This window comes from Rhinolophus ferrumequinum, chromosome 11 (genome assembly GCF_004115265.2).
Source record: "Rhinolophus ferrumequinum isolate MPI-CBG mRhiFer1 chromosome 11, mRhiFer1_v1.p, whole genome shotgun sequence".
In the NCBI taxonomy this organism is placed as follows: domain Eukaryota; kingdom Metazoa; phylum Chordata; class Mammalia; order Chiroptera; family Rhinolophidae; genus Rhinolophus; species Rhinolophus ferrumequinum.
The window spans coordinates 3,046,614-3,059,735 of record NC_046294.1 but is presented as its reverse complement, the minus strand read 5'-3'; the positions used below and the strand labels follow the sequence as shown (position 1 = coordinate 3,059,735).

General features: G+C 48.2%; 1 protein-coding gene across 3 annotated transcripts in view; it reads left to right on the top strand.

Annotated features, from left to right (window-relative positions):
• Nucleotides 1-13,122, top strand: part of PPFIA1 (PTPRF interacting protein alpha 1) — an 83,694-nt gene that overhangs the window by 19,218 nt on the left and 51,354 nt on the right. The gene's annotated exons all lie outside the window — the stretch shown is intronic.

Here is a 13,122-nt window from a genome sequence, read left to right as displayed (position 1 = left end):
GGGGAAGCAGGTCTGTCCCCTGAATAGACTCGGACACGTGTAGTGACGTGTTGGCAGAAACCGAGTGGGGGAGAATGGAAGGCACGTCACGTCTCCCCTGGACGCTGGAGAGGCTTCACGGAGAGGTGCCAGGGCTGCACTCACCGGCCGTGTTCAGCGTCAGCCGGTCGTGGGGCTGGGCCAGCAGGTGGGGAAGCACAGGTGTGCGGCTGGGAAGCCGCTGGCGGACTCGCCAGCGTCAGCTGGTTGGTCCATGGGAGGCTGGTGTTTCTCCAGGAAGTGGGGTGGGAGGAGAAGGGTTGACAGAGAGACAGTGTGGGCACGGAGGGTGTGAGCTCCCAGGAAAGTGGTTCCCAGGGGCCGCAGTCAGGGCTCTGCCAGCGCTGCTTGTGCAGGATGGGGATCGACGGGTGGCGCCTGGACGGGCAACGTGGCGGGCGCTGCGGCCGGCAGAGACGCTGCCTTTGTTGACAGTAAACCCTTTTCTTTATCATTTCCACCAGTCTGCTCCGTAGAGGCGGTGTCATTCTTGTGATGAAAAATGCCCGAGAGAGAACAGAGGCTTTTTCCGATTCCGTTGTTCTTTCGGCCATAGCTGTGTGGCCTGAAGCACGGCCGTTTCTGTGGCTTGGGCTTGTCTGCAGTGTCACAGGTGCTGTAAATGGAGCCAGAGGTACCCCTGGAGCACTCATTCTTAAACTCGTGTTTCCGTTGCCCAGGCACCACAGAGCCCCGAGAGGAAAGCCCTAAGAAGCATTTCCAGTTGCAGTTTCCCACCTCGTAGACCTTTGATGCTTTCCGACATGTCCGCCTTCAGGCTGGTGTGTTCAGGAGACTGAAAGGAGAGCAGCCTGTGCCGCTGTCCTCAGCCTGCTGGGTGCTGAGGCGGAGCGGGCCGGTGGGTCCCCGTCGGTGTGAGGACGGGTGCTGGCCAGGGCTCCCCAGCGCGGCTTCCTGAGTTCCTTCCGCGCTGCACCGGGCTCCAGACCCCAGTCGGGCTAGTGCTGCTCTCAGTGGGACCTGCAGGGGTCTGGTTTGAAACTTCTGTTCCCGTCGCCGGTGCGGCCTTTTCTGTCCAGTTGTGCCTGGCCATAGCTCCGAGGGCCCGAAAGGTGATGTCGGAACGCTCGTTCTGATTTAGTCAGGGTCACGGCATAGTTTCACAGAGCCCCAAATCACGTTGTCACAGTTGATTGTGGCTTTCTATGCAGATTGAAGTGCTAACATGAACTAATGACAAGTCTGAATAATGCTGAAGTTGTAACTAAATCAGAGAAGCCTTTCCAGAAGACTCGCTGATTTTACTAGAGCAGTGGGACGCTGCCCAGGTTTCCTGCCCTTCCCTCAGTGTGGCATGGGCTCCCTCTCAAAGTCAGGGTGCCTCCAGCACCGGCCCCCTCCCCTCACTTCCATACATTGTCTGTTCCCACTCTCGGGGAGCCATTGTTGCCAGGAGTGATGCCATCACATCCTAAGGCCACCAGTTCTGGAACGTGGCAGTGAGTGGCGGAGCAGTGATCCACTGCGGTCCCGCAGCTAAGGACACTGGTTTGGTTTTTTAACGTAGGCAGATGGGGATGCCCACGTGGCGGCTGGTGTCACACGAGTCCCAGTGGCTGGTGAAAGGGTGAGCGAAAGCAGCGGAACGCGCTCGGGATGTTTTAAAGCCATGTGACGTAACTGGGTGGGAAATAAGCGCGTGTGTGTACAGGGCCTTAGCATGCAGCGAGAATAAAGTTCCATCTGTCTGTTTATTTTTAATGAATATGTCGAGCTAAGTCCGAGTCAGAGTTACTGTTTAAGCACATTCCTAAAAGTGTGTATTAAAGTGGCCAAAAAGCTTTTGGCAGTTGCCTCAATAGGAAAGTGGGGGAATTGATTTTTACTTAAAATGGCCTTTTATTTGGGCATATACAGTATATATGTAATGTTTGCATAAAATTAATAATTTGGCTATCAAGGTAAGTAATTACAGGTTTACAATTATTTTTACCGTTATATACGTGCAAAATAGGATAATATTTTAACTTGTCCCTTATTGCTGTGGGTAGGTTAAGAAGACAAAGATTCTAAAGGGAAAAATTGTGGTGATATTTGAACAAAAGAAATACTTTTTTTAAAAATTTTTTTTTACAAGTAACATTTTATGTTTAAAAAGTGGTAAAGCAGCTCTCAGTTGATACAGATCTGTGAAAATGACCGTGCAAATGAGGTGGTGCCAAGCATTTTTTCATCAGTGGAGATAATTACAGTTGGCTGTGAGCTTTGCATTTTTGTTGGTCAGGACATTAAAAACTCTCTTACTATAAATTATAAATGTAGGAGGAAATGACAAAAACAGTAAAGCTAATATTTATTCAGTACACTGTAATGTATAACATCAGGCGCACTGAGAATTAAATCACATAACCCTTTGACCCAGCAGGTCCCGTTTCTAGGTGTACATCTTAGAGCAATCCAGTACATCCTTTTTGTCATATTTTAAATTACAGTCTTTGATATCATAAAATGATATTCATTAAAAACTACCTAAACACATGATTTGAGAAAACCAATACAGTACCCTCATTATAAAATAAAAATGAAAAGTTAGTTTACAGTAAAATATTTTGTTATGTAAATATTTGGGCATGACTACACTAGAAGACCTAAGCAGATGTTGTACCTTCTGCTGGTGAGTGAGTGAGTTTAAGAGTAGCTGGTCAGAAGCCATTCTATGGAAAAATACAGGAACATAGAAGAAGAGGTGGCCACTGTATAAAAATGTGTTAGGATAAGTGAAAACAGACCAGTCTCATTGGTACTTGGTGAGAGAAAAAGAAGTAACTGTAACCAAAAGAAGGCTAGCACGCCATTCCTAATACAGATTGTCAAGTGGAGAAATGAGGAAGCATATTTTCACAAATGAACTGAGCCTGCTTCGCAGGTCGAAATAATTTAATTCCCTTGGTCGGAGAGGGCTGGGGCAGTGACAGCGTGTTGCCGAGAACAGACTGCCTCTTGAACTCTCACCAAGTACCCAGGCGTGCATTCCGTCTTTGGCATATAAAAAGATTTTGGAGGCACACGTATGATAAGGGAATGGAGGATGGATCCTAAAAAGAAAAATCAACACCAAAGTTTAGTAGCACACCAGGAGGGCAGGGCTCAGTACAAGGAGACAGGCGTTTCCATGGATTGCTGGCCCCTGAGGGATGACTTAGCACTATCTATTAAAATTACAGCTATCCTTTGCCTCAGAAATTCTAAGATGTTTATCCTGCAGGTACACGCACGTACAAGGTTATTTGTTGCCAAGTTGTTACAGCAAAAGATTGGAAGCACAAACGTAAATGTCCGTCATAAGTGAATGATAAAGAAATGAAGGCTTTTGTGTTACGTATGCACTCAATGCAGCTACTATTAAAAAAGGGAGAGGACATTATGAACTGATACAGAAATGTCTTCAGGTTATATCCTTAACTGAGGAAAAGCAAGTGTAAATGAATTTATTTATGGGTTTATACAGAGGGTGCCAAAAAATATATACACATTTTAAGAAAGGAAAACTATCAAAATTGTAATAATATATACCGATAACAAAAGATGAATTCAAGTCACGTTTGACTTCTGCGTTTACAAGGGGTGCTCAAAGTGGTTCCCACCAACGTCCAGACACTTCTGATGACAGCAAACTACTGCTTGAGCAACCTTGACCAAAAAGTGTCCACTTGGATACACTTTTTTGCCCCCGCCCCCCCCCCATATGCATAAAAAAGGCTGGGTGAACAGGAAACCCGTAACTTAGTTACCTGTTGTGTGAAAGCACGGGAGAATTGTCTATGTGTACCTTTATTACCGTTTTTTAAAAACAGTCTTTAAAAGGTTTGGGGGGAAAGCTCTGTCCTAAGCCCCTTTCCATTGCTGCCACCCTTACTGTTTTTTAAAAGTTTGTTATGGCTAAAACATCTCCTTGGAAGTACAGATTCTACCCTATTCCTGATGATGGCTTTGGACTATCAGCATCAGACAGGCGGTTTCTGGTCTCATACTTTAGGGACAGTTTCTTCATGATTCAGTAATTTCTTGTCACATGTATGCATCTCGGAAATGAAATACTGGAAAACGAAAATAATTTTTACTCCATCAAGAATGAGTCATGCCAGAAATCACATACTTTATTGGGAAGTTTGAAACATAATATAAATATAAACTGGACATTAATGTACTTCGTATTGTTTTCATTTTATTATTATTTAACATTTTTAATTTATCTGAAACTCTTTTAAGCTAATATTGTAATGTTAAAAAAAAACCTACCTAGAAGATTTTAGAATGCATCATTCCTATTTGAATGAAGGATTTCCTTTGATTTTTTTATTTCATTGGTTTGATTCTCCCCCACCCCAGGCTCTGTTTAAAATGTTTAATTAGAATGTTGTTGCCTGCAAATATTTCACTAATAATTATATATACACTTACTTATGATATATATGAACTATACATTCATACTAAAATTTTAAGTTGTTTTGAAATATACATGTGCATTCATATTTTAGATTGTCTTGACTAATTGTAAGAATTTGTGTTTACTGAAATTCTAACGACAACCAGAACCAATTTAGTTTGCTGTTTAGCAGAAAGATAAAAATATGTGAAGCAAAACTTAAACATACTGCCCGGGAGGAAATCCCAGTTTTTCCCTAAAGGAAAATCCTTCCCAAGAAGCTCAGAGCCGGACACTTAGATTGGAGTTAGCAACAGGAACGGAACGCTTCGCTCGTGTACGTTGTGAAGCTATCCTGGGTATGCCCAAAAGGAAAGAAAGCCTAAATGCACATAAGAAACTTGTGCAGGAATGTTGACAGCAGCGTTATACCCCATGGCTGGAAAGGGGAAGCTGCCGAAGTGTCCATCACTGATGAACAGATAGACAAAATGTGGGCCATCTGTGGAGTGGAATATTACTCAGCTGTGAAAAGGAATGAAGCTCTGGCACGTGCTGCAACAGGGATGAACCTTGTAAACATCATGCTGAGGGAAAGAATCCAGGCACAGAAGGACAAAGGTTGCATGATATCATTTATATGAAATGTCCAGAATAAGCAAATCATAGAGACAGAGCAGATGGATGCCTGCCAGGGGCGGGGGCCGGGGTAACGGGGAGTGGCTGCTAATGGGTCAGGGTTTCTTTTGGGAGGGGGTGTCCAAAATGTCCTGAAATTAGACAGTGGTGATGGAAACACAACGCTGTGACTACACCACAGACCGCTGAACTGTACACTTGCAAGTGCGTAAGATGGTGCATGTTACGCTAGCGACTCATCTCGGTAAGTATTTTAAAAATGAAAGAAAAGCAGGGTGGTCACGTGTTTTATGAATTTGAATGACGTTAATTTAAAATAGCTTTGTGAACTATTCACATGAGTATTTCAGTTATTCTGAAGTAATGCAGTTCTCTCAAGAATAAAAAAAAGTTAAATTGTCAAAATGACCAAATCTCAGAGTGGGCAGGCCAGGTTAATTGTCAGTTGTGTTTCTGTTACTACCAGCTGGCAGTGCCCTTGTGCCTGGTGAGCAGACCACATCCTACAGTAAGGTGTGCAGGTTCAGCCTTAAATGACGCTGGTTTGGAACTGGACACACGCACAGTGCACGCTCCTTAGTTGCTAGGCCAAAACTTCACAAAGACGCACAGGGTCTTTGTTTGTTTCTTTTTAAATAGAGTTTATTTTTTAGAGCAGTTTTGGTTTCACAGCAAAATTGAGGGGAAGGTGCTGAGATTTCCCAGGTACCCCGCCCCTCCCCAGCTGGGACATGTGTTGCAGTTGATGGCCCGCACTGACACGTCATTGTCACCCGGAGCCCACAGTTGACACGAGGGCGCATCTTGGTGTTGGACATTCTGTGTGTTTGGACAATTGTCTGAGGACACGTATCCACTATGACAGTGTCCTACACCATGTATCTCATGGCCCCAGAAATTCTCTGCGCCCCACCTGTTCACCCCCTCCCCCAACCCTTAGCAACCACTGAGCTTTTCACTGTCTCCACAGTTTCACCTTTTCCAGCATGTCTCTGAGTTAGTCACACGTATGTGGCCTTTTCAGACTGGCTTCTCTCACTGAGTCACATGCGTTTACATTGCCTCCATGTCCTTCCATGGCTTGGGAGCTCTTTTTAGCGCTTAATAATTTCCACTCTCTGGATGGACCACAGCAGGTGTCCTTCCACTCACCTGCTGAAGGACACTTTGGTTTGCTAAAAATTGGACCGTTTCCATTGCTCGGTCACACTCCATGTCCCTACACCAAGAGCACAGGCTTTTTGCCTCCAGTGAAGCTTTATTCCTGTTTCAGCAGCAGGTTAGTGAAGATAATGAAAAGTAATTTAAAAATAAAACAGAACTACTGATGGAGATTATAAGGAATAAAAGACGTAGAAATGTAACGTGGGATGACTAAGGAAAGGAGAGAGGAAGAGGCAGGAGAAGGGACAGGTCAGGAGCCACGCGAGGGTGGGACCTGCTGGGGTGCTGCGAGGAGCGGATGGAACCACAGGGATTAATTTAAAATTGGCCTGATGGTGGGTTTTGATCCATAGTGTCTGCTTTGTATAATCAGAACCTATTATCCAGATCGGAAGCTTTTGTCCAGAAATGGTAAATATTGACATTTTTAAGCTTTTGTCCAGAAATGGTAAATATTGACATTTTTAAGCATTATGTGAAACTAAGTTCTTGAACTGATTTTAATGGTTAAATGTTATTTTCCCTCTTCTCAGTCCTAGAAAATGTCAAACAGAAACACAAACCTGTATTGCTCGGACTTATACTTTAAAATGAAAATATTCCAATGATGATTGTAGCTATTCATTTTCAAAAAGTACTTCAAAGTTTAATTATAGTAAATAGAATGTCACTTTACACAAGTAGTATATTTAGCTTACAGTATCTTTTAAACAAACATTTTTTCCTAAGGAGGAGAAAATTTAGATGCTGACACTTAGATTCCTGTGATGGTGATAGAGTAGATCATTGTACATATTTGGGTGTTGTTCGGGCTGTACTGGGTTTTTTTGCAATAATAATACAAACACAGTACACATTCGAACATGCTTTTGGAATCTTAAACTTTGGAATTTCCTGTCTAATGTTTATCTAAACTCCTCAGTTTAAATTTACTTTGATACTTTTCAGTTGTTGAATTCTTTTGAGCAAAGAGAGGTTTTTCTTTAAGGAGTAAAAATAATTGTCAAGTTCTATAAATTTGTTTTCTACCAAAGCCAGTGTAGGGTATCAGAATGTTTTGGGCTGTTAAATTTATTGTCAGAAACACTTAGAGTTGACCAAAATGATGGGAATGAAATATACTTTTTTCATTGGTATATGAAGACGGTTTGGACTGTTTAGAAAAACTTAAGGGAACTGTTGAGAAAGACATAGGCTTGCTTCTGGTGATGAAAGGGTTAAAGGAAATCAAGGTGATGGGAATATGGGATAAGGGGCTTATAAGTGAAAATGGGGCTCCGTTGGATCCTTTGTTTCCAAGATGTGAGTGTAGTAACTAACTCCTTGCTGCTAGCGTGTGTGTGTGTGTGTGTGTGTGTGTGTGTGTGTGTGTGTGTGTGTGTGAGAGAGAGAGAGAGAGAGAGAGAGAGAGAGAGAGAGAGAGAGAGAGAGAGGATGCACGGCGCCCCCTCCCCCAAGTGTTCACCTCGTTATGCTCTGGCCGGTACTTCAAGTAAACGCAGTGAAATGTGTTCCCGGCAGGTAGTAACGCTTGTAAAAACAAAACACTGATACTCAACCTCCCAGGACCTTCGTCCTGCGACCCTGCGACCTTGTCGTGTCCCTCGCCCTTCTCATGTCTCCCCTACCTCCTCACCCCCTGAAGTCCCCTGGTCCGTGATCACCACAGCCTTGCAAGCCTTTCGGTTTCTCGCCTCTTTCCACCATCAGACGTATTGGCGGAAACCAGTACCCAGTGAGTCCATTCTCCGTCCACGTTCGTGACCGAGTGACCTGAAGTGGACCGCACGCTGGCACGGTGGCGTGACTGGCTGGCCTACCACCACCCCTCTCTCCGGATGGCTTTTTCATTCCTTCTCCTCCCCCTCCCCAGTGTTCCTCGCCCATCCCAACCGAATGCAGAGTCCTTTGTTTTCTCAGTGACTTTAGAAGGAACCGGGAGCGGACTTCCATAAATTCCCACCGCACGTCTGCCTACGCTTGTTTGTCTGTATCCCTGCCTGCTCTCGGCTGCCTTTTCTCCCCTGTGGGCGAGCCGTGTGCTTCCGGGAAAGGCCCCTCTGCACGGACCCCCTTACGCAGGCGCTCTCAGCCACTCACAGCGGTGACTGTCGGGTCCCACCTCTGCCCTGGATTCTCGCCCTCAGCGTGCAGACGTGTCTCCTCCTACAGACGGCCCTTCTTGACCCCATGTCTGCTGTAGCCGCTGCCCTGTTTCTCTTCTCCCTTTTACTGCACAGTGTCCCGAAAGAATTTCTGTGGAATCACTGCTCTACACCTTCTCCTCCCATTCTCTCTCCCCCGCCCCACTCTCTACTGAACTGCGTAGTCAGCCTTTGTCCCCAGCACTGCTCCTGGGGTTGTCACGGTCCCCGCTGACCACCATGTCAGCAGATCCACCAATGCTCAGTCAGGGGACTTCATCTCCTAGCACCATGTGATGTGCTGGGTCGTCCTCCCACGATGTGCTCCTGCCTGCCGCCCACCCCAGGCTCCTGTCCTGTGCCCTCGTCGCCCAGCCGCCCGGCGTTACCTCGCGTCTTCTTCTCTGCATCAGGGCCTCGTTGCCTGGCGTGGAGTAAAGCTGATACCCCACTTCCGCCAGCATTCCCAAGAACTCCAGACTGGGCACTGCAGTTGTCTACTTGATACTGCGGCTTGAATGTCTAATAACATCTCAATTAAGTGTGTTCAAAACTGGGCTTTTGGATCTCCCTTCAAAATGTGTTCTTCCCGCTGTCGCGCCCTTCTCAGAAAACGGTGACTTCGTCCTTCACTCGCTCCTTCCTGCCAGAATCCCCAGCGTCGTCCTGGCCTTGTGTCGGATCTGCTCAGCCTGTCAGCAGATCCTGTTGGCCCCACTTGCTGTCACACACGTGCAGAAGCTGCCCTGGGCTTGCCGGCTTCATGCAGCACCTGGCTGGCCTCCCGCTTCGGGCCTCACCCTCGGACAGGCTCTCCTGAGCACAGTGTGCAGGGCGGCCTTCTGAGACTGATGACGCTCTCAGCCCGGGCGTGTGGCACGTAGTGGGCGCTTGGGTTTTGAGAACTCTTTCTTGGTCTCCATCTCCCTAGTACGGGTCTTAATTCAGACCCCACTCCCTGGGGTTATCGCTGTAGACTCGTCGCTGGCTCTCTTGCTCCCCTCTCCAGCCCAGCTTCAGCGGTGCTCCAGGGCCTTTCGTGTGTCCCGTGGACCCATTTCGAGCGCACGTTTGTGCCAGGCACTGCCTGGGACTTGCAGTTCTGTGCGCTCCCTGGTCAGGCCTCTCAGACTCTGTAGATAGAAACCCCCAGAGCCTTCAGGATGCTGTCGGGCTCCCCACTGGTGCACACGGGCAGCATGGTCCCGCCGCTCGCACCGTTTCCCTGAGCACACGCCTTCAGGCTTTTGTGCAGATGGCCGGTTCCTCTTCGGAATTCACCCCAGGGGCCATCTCCTTGGGTGAATCTGGGTCAGCGCACCCACCTCCGCTCCCCTGGCAGCACCTCCCCAGCGCCCTGACCATCCCGGGGTCATCGCCGGCGTGTCTGGCTGCCCTGTGGGAGCGCCCCGAGGGAGGCCAGGCTCGCCTCGGCATCAGCTGGACCGCTTGTGCAGCCGTTGCTCGAATGAATTGACTTCAGTCAGGACGGCAGCATAAACTGATGCTTTGCCGTATCTCTTTTCCACACACAGCAGTGGAAGGTAAAATTTAAGAGAAGCAAATACACCAAAACAGAGCCAGGCCCTGGAAAGAGAAGGAAAACAAAACCCTTCAGGACAGAAACGAGAGGACCGTGGTAAGCGGGCGTCGGTGAGGCTCCATAGGTCCGCGGGTAGGGCCTAACGTGTTCAGTGCAGTTAGAACTCCCTCTTTGAAGCTGGGGTTGGAGGAGTGTCCCTCGCCCAAGGCCACTGTCCCCCATACATTGGGGCTTTCTGGGAAGTGGGGGCCTGGGGAGGCCAGGACACACCGCCGAGGTGGCTCTCTTAACAGGATCTGCCGTGGAACCAGGCAGCAGGAGCCCTGAGTCCCCGTGGGAACCTAGTTCTGGCCCGAGGCCTTGGGGGGGCGACTGTGGGACACTAGGAGGGGGGAGTGCCAACCACAAAACCTAGTCAGGAAGAGCCGGGAGCCTGGCCCCACCATCTGGAGATTGGTCACGCGGAGCCGTCCCCCAGGGCGCAGTCCTCACCTCACAGGACGTTTACCGGTCGGTCTGCTCCTTGTGTGTAGTCTGGGGCAGCTGTCAGTGTAAGCGTTCAAACGACCAAGGCTTCGTAAAGCAGGACAGACAGGAAGGAGATGAGCAGGGAGGCTTGACAGGAACAATCTGAAGTCTGGTGAATGAGAAGGAGACTGGCCAGAGTGGTACACTTGGGCCTGGACATAATCAGTGAATTGGCAGTTTCGTCATAAAACTGCCTCAGGTGGCAGCACAAGGGGGACAGAGTGATCCGATGACGCAGGCCCTGAACGCCGGCAAGCCTGGGGCCAGCTCCCCTGGCACCCCTGACACGCGCACAATAACCGCCTTTCCACTTAGGCTGCTTGGAGTCAGTCTTCTTTTACCTGCAACAGACAATGTTTTCTGATACGAGATCTCCATAACGAGCCGCCAGTCTGTTGTTAGTGTCAGGTGTTAGGTGAGCGAGCGTCAACGCAAGTCATTGACCAGAGGAGACGCGAGTCAGAGAGTTCAGTGTGGTTAATGTTGTCACACAGAAAGGAAATCTCTGCAAGTTAGGAAAGAAAATGAATTGGAGGGGAGAACACGGAAAGGAGACGTCGCCCCGCAGCTTCCCAACCGGGAAGCCCATTTCTGAATGCTGCCTGCTTGGGCTCTGAGGATATTTCACACCTGACAGAATCTTTGTCAGGTTTTAGACACACTTGGATTATTTCTGTTAGTGTTGTTGGAATCTATTTGTGTTTGCAGGTCTCATTGAAATCCTGGAGCAAAGAGTTGTCCTTATTCTTGAGCTAATCTTATGCTCTCGGGAGCAGCCTTGTCTCCAAAGAGCTGTGTGTGTGTGTGTGTGTGTGTGTAAATTGTGGTAAAATGCAGTTGATCCCTGAACAACACAGGAGTTGGGGTGCCGACCACCCTCACAGTTCAATGTACAGGTGACTACAGTCGGCCCTTGAACAACAAGGTTTGAACGGGACGGGTCAGGTGAAATAGTCCACATGTGAGTGGACCTGCACAGTTCAAACCATGTTGTTTGCGGTCAGGTCAGCTGTATCCATAACGTAACAGTTACCCTTTAAAATAGTGTATTGAGTGGCTACGTGACCCCATCAGCCTGTGACGCGGCTCCCCAGGGAGGTGCAGCTCTGGGCATGCCCAGTTACCCTGGGTGACAGTGACACTGCACTGGTAGGGCTCTCCCACTCATTTCCTGACCACACCCGCTGTTAAACCCCACTGGTTGCCAGCCAAGTGCTCAACTGTCTTCAACAATGCCCTGGGGTACACATTTCTGTACAAAGAATCCTGTTCAGGAGTTGTAGCCGAGGTGCATGCTGGATATTTGTTCTGATCCTGGGAGGGTCCACGGAGCAGTGTAGACCGCGTCCTCTTTCCATCAGTGAGTCTCCTCCCAGCTGCCCTTCCCCGCAGTCTCCACTGTTCCTGAGAGCACGTCCTTAGCGTCCACTTGGCCCTGAAGTCGGTTCCTTTGGGAAGAGATCAGGCGCTTCTCTGAACCAGGGCTCTGGAGCTGGGCTAGGGACTAGGGCCAGCTCCTCTGAGTGACACCCCTGCTGTAGGAGCAGAGCCATCGGTCAGGGTGGGGGTGGGGGTGGGGGTGGGCAGCAGCAGCTGGGGGTCCTCTGCAGCCCGGGAACCACTGCCTTAGGGAGCAGGGGCGGGACGGTCCGCACCCCGGAGCTTCCGTTTCTTGATGGGAGTTGGGCTACCCAGCGAGCCCCCACCTGCACCAGGGGACCAAGATGACACCTGCTGCTGTCCTGCTCCTCCCAGGAAGAGACCCTCTGGCTGGGTTCTGGGGGGTCCCCAGGGGGCCCTGTGTTCTTGTTGGGGGGGGAGGTGAGGGGAACCTGTTCTTGGCTGCAGCCTTCGCCTCTGCAGTAGAACCACACCTGCCTGGGCTGGAGTGCGGGTGGGTGGGTGGGGAGCGAGCAGTCTTGGGGCAAATATCACAGACTTTTACCCTTTCTTATCAGCCTTCACAGATTTTCTTGAAGAGGTGTTTCTTCATTTGTTGTTTGCTCTTAGGATCGTCAGAGGCTTTGAATAGTTGTGAGTTTTTTAAAATGTAGTTTTCACCAGTTTCACTGGGGTTAGCTGAGCTCCTCGTGCTGTCAGCTGGAAGTTGATCACCCACATCGGGGATTCTTGAGGAGGAAATATTAGTTTAGAAGAGAAATTTGACGAAGTGACCGTTAGCTTCCTCTATCCGTGACAGTGTTTTCAAGTGTCCTTTAAGATCTCTGTAAATTATCTGCTTCCCCCAAAATGAGAACATTCAAGGAAAGATACATATTTGGATTTTACTCTTTTCCACTGCTGCTTTTGATCACCACGGCTAAGTATCCCGATTCTGTAATGGCTCGGACGGGCTTTTTGGGCTAGCCTTGGAAAGTCAGACTCTGATAAGTGCTGTAATTTCTGTGGTGAAGTTAACTTGGGCTTGCAAAGCATGAATTTACGAATGAACTTGAATACACCACCTGTTTATAAATTGATTTTCTACAATTACCTACATCAGCCACTGTTCTTATTTTGAATGTCAGATTGGTTACTTATGAAGTGTACCTTTATCCCTTCCTTTGTCCTTTGAAGAGAAAAACTTAAAATATAGTGAAACAGTGGCAGATAATTTTAATCATTTCAGAAAGGTTTTGTGCCATTGAAAACCTGACAGGAGGCAGGAGAACAAGTCC